Raw genomic sequence first — 6,556 nt, forward strand, 5'->3', positions numbered from 1 at the left:
CCCAACTGAGAGGCTCTTACATTGTCTGACATCTCTTCTCTTCCCTCTGCCTCCAATTTATTTTCCCAGTCCACAAGCAACACCTGTGTCAGTAAAGGCTGCTTTAGAACTCCTTCAAGTGTTATGATTCACAGCTGTGGAGGCTCTCCGAGAATTGACCTGCCCCTTCACCTAGGCGTGGTCCTTAATAATTAACCATGCTTTATAACCCTTGCAAAGATGCTACTGGGAGAATGACATTTGAAAGGCAACACTTAATTTTTCTTAATGCTTTTTTAGGGTGATTCAAAGTTAAGTTCCAAGATAATAGAGTCATCTTTTTTCAGGAGAAGAGTTTTTGAGCTTTCTCAGATCCAATTTTTTAAAAAAGCTTTATAAATATGTGTGTATATAGTGATGTATTCTTATCTTTTTGTGGTGCTTTGTATAATGAGGTAAGTATATTAAGTATACATCATATTCTTTGACTATGTTGGTATAATAGAGGTAAATACAATAAATATATGTATACATATTTTATATGCAAATATATATATGCATATATATATATGTATGATGTTTCTTTTAAGATAACACAAGTTATCTTAAATTGATCATCAGCAAAAAGAAGAGTTTCTTTTGGAGTTCATTTAGGACCTGAATTATTGGATGAAAACTTAACTCCCCAAAAACTTCTTAAAAGAGAATACCCATATGAAGACATGGAAGCTATTCTTGGACTTTCTTGAAAAAACAAACACAATTAAGGTAACAATATTTTAGATTCTTTAATCCATATTTTAATTATGTATTTCTCTGTGTTTTTAACAAGTTTATATATAGGTCTAGTTTTTAACAAGTTTATATTATTCTATCTTCAAATGATTTGCTGTGAATCTCTTTTTAAATGCAAGCTCAGTGATTTGTTAACTTCATATACTAGTAATTCAGGCTACCTAGCAAAGAAAGGGGGCCAACACTAGAGTTTGATGGGATAAGTGTGAAAGATGCTCCCATACTCTATCTCTAGTTCTGCTATGAAAATTTGTCTATTAGGGTTACTGCAGCATTGAAAAAAAGGCTTGAGACAAAGTTTCATTAAATGCAAGTTTTACAGCTATCTTTGAGTTCTCTAGGTCTATGAAATTTAGGGTATTTTAATGTTAGTTTTTTTTTTTTTTTTAGTGTTTTAGTCCAGTTTTTTTTAACTGAAGACTTTTCACTTATATTTGCCATCACACATAGTATGATGAGTCACAAAATCAAACTTTTGCCCATTATACACATTCTGACTTAACCAGACCCTTCTAACATTGCAAGACCGATCATCAAATGGAGGTGATGTGTGACTTTTTGTATGGCCCTTGGACTCTGGCCTTCAGCTTCTCTAGAGGCCAAGGACATGAACTTGTGTTGGACGCCATCTGAAATGGGAATCCAGCTTTGTATCATTATTATTTGTTTTTATACTTATGGGTTGTCGGGAGCCAAGGGCTTCAGCCCAGGTGTCTCTCCCCCCTAAGTGGGCCTGCCCAGGTGTCTCTCCCCCCCAAGTGGGCCTTACCCTTAGACAAATTGTTCCGGGAATCAGGCCGACCACAGGTGGGCATGATCCTTCCAAGAATCAGCCGACCATAGAATGTTCCAACATTGTGTATGTTCCAACATTGTGGTATCCTAACTGCAAAATGTTCCTGTTCATTGAACCAGCCATTCCCATGTTCCTTTCCCAGACCCAACCCTACTTCTCTTTCTCATGCTTTTTGCTATATAGGCTGTACCCCTAGAGCAATAAACTGAGACCTTGACAAGGATCTGCTTGGTCTCCCTCTTTTTTCTAGCCCGTTTCTCTTTCAGGCTGGGTTCTCCTAGGTACCCCACGAATAACAACTGAGTCCCGCGGGCCGGGACAGGATGCTGCAAGGAGAATAGCCTTTTAAATTAATCTTAACAGAGAGATAGGTCTGTCAGAAAAGTAGAAGAGTTTTTCTTTCCTCTCTCATTCCCTTCCCTCCCTCCCATTCTTTCTGAACAAAAATGAGCCAAGTCACACTGAAACTTGAAAAGAGATCACAGGTATTTTTCAGATGAGCAAGTCATTTCCCCCGTGGGAATTTAGAGAAGGCAAATCTTGTCATTACAAAGTTTGGCAATTTTTACATATGTTAAGAGAATAATTTTAAGTGTAAGTTTTACTGATGCCTTTTTTGATTGTTATAACCTCTAAATGATTCTGCTCAAATAGTAAAAAAAAAAAAAAAAAAATCCCTTCCTTTTCACAAAAAACTGAAGATAAGCAAAACAAAGGAATATCCTGCCTATATCTGATCACATGAGCTTCATTCATCACTTGGAGCTGCTGAGAGAAGAGAGGCATTCTTCATTACTATGACAATTAAGACTGATCAATACTGGTCAGACATGGGTTGCCTTTCGATGTTCATGTTTGCATCATTCTAATCACTATATATCTTGCTTTCCTGGTTCTGCTCATATCATTCTGCTTCAATCCAAGTCTTCCCAATTTCCTCTAAATTCTTCATGTTTCTTATTCTTTCTAGTTCAAGAATATTTCATTTTTACACCCATCTACCATATTAAAAATAAATAAGCATATTTTGGGGCATTTCCTTGGCTTCGAGATTTTTGCTACCACCAAAAAAGAAAAATAAAGTTGCTATAAATAAAGCTCTATCTACACGGAATCTTTTCCTGTCTTTGATCTAGGATTGATATCTCTATGTCGAAGGATGGGTTTAGTAAATTAAAAAAAATATACAATTTCTCCAATAGACTTGTAATGGAGAGAGCCATCTGCATCCAGAAAGAGCTCATGGGAATTGAACATGGGAACCTTTTTTGTTGTTGTTTTTCCTGCTTTTTGTTTTCTATATCATTTTTTCTTTTTGATCTTGATTTTTCTTTTGCAGCATGATAAATGTGGAAATATAGATAGAAGAATCAATTGCACATGTTTAACATACTGGATTACTTGCTATGTAGGGGAGTGAGAAAAATTTGGAACAAAAAGTTTTGAAAGGGTGAATGTTGAAAATTATCTTTGCAAATACTTTCAAAATAAAATCTATTGTTTTAAAATAAAATAAAATAAACCCCACCAAACTCAAAAAGAATGATTTAAAAATGACTTAGTCACTCAAAAAATATCTAATTCCAAGTTGTTTTCTAAAAGAGTTGGATCAATTTGCAAGACTCACCAATAATGCATCAAAGTGTCTGTTGTCCCATGGCCATCCAAACATTTACCATTTGCCTCGTGGAGAATTTAAAGAAATATTTATAATATATAGAGCTGTTTTATCACATAAAGGATAATTAGATAAATAAGGAGGATACAAATGTGACAATATTTAAATTACATGTTGGAATGAACTATACATTTTTTCTTTTGATACAGCTCATATGAATTTGTTTTGTTTGACAATGCATATCTAACAAAATAATTTCTTTTCCTTTTATGTAAGTGAAAAGAAAAATAGACTATATTAATAGAAAACTTAAATTTCTTTTAAAAAGAAAGACATATTGAACTTATTCTATGTTTTAAAAGAAAATAATAAAGATTCCTAATATTGTTGCAATCCCACTCTTTCTGTCCTATTTATATATATTATATATATATAGATGTATATTATGTATATATTATTATTTATAACACACAATTATATATAATTATTAAGTTCAGAATTAAATTAAAAAATAATAATATCAAGCAAGAGAATTGTAATAATCTGAATTTTGTGGGAGTTTAAAATTAGTGTGAAAATACAGTTTTTGTCTTGAAATCTGGTTGGTTAGTTGGTATTATTTTATTCTTTCTCCTCAGTCCTCAGAAACTGTAAATGAAGGACCTTCAACCACAAAATTTCAGTTTCATACTAATAACTAGCTCCAGGATCATGGGCTAGAAATTATCTTTTCTAAAGTTCTCATTTAACAGATGATGGAGCTGAAGCCCAGTAAGGTTGTGATGCCCCCAAGGTTACACATTTAGCTAATGAATGGCAGAGCTGCTGTTCAAATGCAAATCTAGCATCTTTCTTTAAACCATACTACAATTATCCCTTCCACATCAGGAGGGATGAAAGAAGAATGGCTTCTTTGCAATCTGGAAAACGTGCTTAAAGTTGGTGGGTTTTTTTTATTTTTGTTGTTGTTGTTGTTTTGACAACCTCTTCATACCAAAGAAGATATATCAATAATGGTATTAAAAGATAAAATACATTGTCATTATACAATACTATATGCTTTATGCATCTATCAATTTGTAAATTTTTTTTAATGATCTTTCCTCTTCTTTTCCTATTTTGGGTTTCCATAAAACTTGCCCTAAATACCATTTAATTTCTCATGCCAGCATATGATATATGAAAATCTCCATGGTACTAGGGATAACTGTATTAAACCAACTCTGCTTATTTGTACTTTGCCATCCTTTAATTAGGTTGAGCTTAATTCCACCTTCTGTGGGAAGCCTTCCCTTACTATTCCCACTTTATGGAACCCCTTCCTTCATTCTTTTGCATTTAGCAGATTCCATTAGCATAGTTAAAAAGAAGAGTCAACTTGGAGACTGAAGATTTGGGATCAAATCCTATCTCAAACACTAGCTGTGGCATTATGGGCACATCATTTAATCATTGTCAGCCTTAGTTTCTTCCTCTATAAACTGGGAGTAATAATAACACCTTCTTTCAAGGTATTGTGAAGATGGAATGAGGTCTATCTTTTCTTCCATCTTCTAGGTTTTGCTTTGAGACTGAAAATTTTAATCCTATGTTCCCTTAAGGAGCTATAGGAAGTTGAGTATGACCCTCAATCTGCCTAGGCTTCCATGTCTACACCTTTATATTTAGAATCCCTTTAAGATGTTAGCTTTATGACAGAAGTGAATTTTTCTTGAATTTTTCTTGCCTAGTATGCTCTCTGGTCTTTAGTAATGACTCCATGAACTCTTGGTTTAATCTATGAATGCTATTAATTCTCAACTTCACCATTTCATCCACTGGGGATGATTTGTTATTTCTGGTTTTCTCTGAAATAAAAACGATTCTTTGGGAGTTTTTTTTTTTTGGGGGGGGAAATGGAATAATTTGAGAGGAGTCAAGAATATTCAGGGAAATCTGTGTCTGACAAATGCTTTTGCTGTTGGAGCCTGCCCTCCCCCAAACACCTAAAGCTCCCAAAACTAGTAACCTCCAAAGAATATCAAGTTGGCCTGGTTTGATTACAAACATTATTAATGAAAGCATTGGAAGGGATCTTGGAGCTCCTGTAGTGAAACCTCTCCCAATGACAAGGAAAAAGGAGCTCAGAAATATAAGGGACCTTTCTAAGGTCACTAAGTGAGTAAAAGGGCAGATTAGTGGCACAGTAGGCAGAACATTGGTTTTTGGAATTGGAAAGAGTTCATGAGTTGAAATCCCCCTCAGACATTGTGTCCCTGGGCAAGTTACTTCATCCTTTTTTGCCTCAGTTTTCTCACCTGTAAAATACCACTCCAGTATCTTTGTCAGATGGAGTCACACAGAGTCCAACATAACAAAAGAGTAGAAGCAAAACTTTGCAAACACAGTAGCAGAACTTGGATTCCCTTGATCATTAAGACATTTCCTGAGATAATCATCTTAAAAAACTATTTTTTTCTTTTTTCCAGATTGATGAATTCATCAATACAAATAACTCCTCATGGGAAAAGTTCAGCCACCAATACAGGTCATAGAAAAACTCTTTAACTTAGAAGACAAAACTCTGGACGTGAGAGATTTAACTTGGTTATGGTCACCCAGTCAAGGATCAAAGGCTAATCCACTACAAGAGGCTTCCCTTCTCTAACAAAAAAGTAACATAAATGAATCCAATAACTCCTCACTCTATTTTATTGGACTCCAATATAGATTTCATTTTAAAAGTCAACATTTATTTGGATCTCCCGATTTCAAGTAAACAGTAAAAATATTTCAATTCCATTACAAGATGAATTTTAAAATTAATTTTAGCATTTCTTTTGAAATGATCACCTCATTGGAATAAGGGAGGAAAGAGGGAAAACATAGTGGGGAAAGGTTGCCTATTCTGACTCTACATTTAAATTCTCTGATGTTGAGATATACAAATCATTTTTCTACTGGGCATCAGGGAGATCGGGATTCAAATCCCTTTTGTTACATGTCTGGCAACAAGGAAGTTGGGGAGCTGATTTCTAACTCACTTTCTAGCCCTAACTCTGGTATTAGCATTGGTTGAGGTAGCTTCCCATAAAGAGAAAACCACACATCCTTCCCATATCCCAGTAAGTGACATAGAGCTAAATGTTCTTTGTTCTCCTGAAATTCAAAGAGGCAATAATTGTTAGGACACTGAGGTTCATAATAAACATTCAAGTTTCACTTTAGAGAAATGAATGGCTCAGAAGTATTGAACTCCTTAACTTTTTGAAGACTTTGATTGATTCAAAATCAAATGGGAGAAAAACATCAGGACTGGATTTCTCACCCCATTTACCAAAAGAACATTTCCCAACTGAGTCCTGGATCTTAATAAATGTGTGTGTGTG

At 34.6% G+C, this 6,556-nt stretch overlaps 1 long non-coding RNA gene across 1 annotated transcript; it reads left to right on the forward strand.

Annotated features, from left to right (window-relative positions):
• The first annotated feature begins 226 nt into the window (after positions 1-226).
• LOC141553089 (uncharacterized) lies at positions 227-6,556 on the forward strand. Its single transcript, XR_012485276.1, has 3 exons — positions 227-434; positions 601-747; positions 5,657-6,556. It is a non-coding gene; the product is annotated as an uncharacterized LOC141553089 (long non-coding RNA).

This window comes from Sminthopsis crassicaudata, chromosome 2 (assembly GCF_048593235.1).
Source record: "Sminthopsis crassicaudata isolate SCR6 chromosome 2, ASM4859323v1, whole genome shotgun sequence".
Classification (NCBI taxonomy): domain Eukaryota; kingdom Metazoa; phylum Chordata; class Mammalia; order Dasyuromorphia; family Dasyuridae; genus Sminthopsis; species Sminthopsis crassicaudata.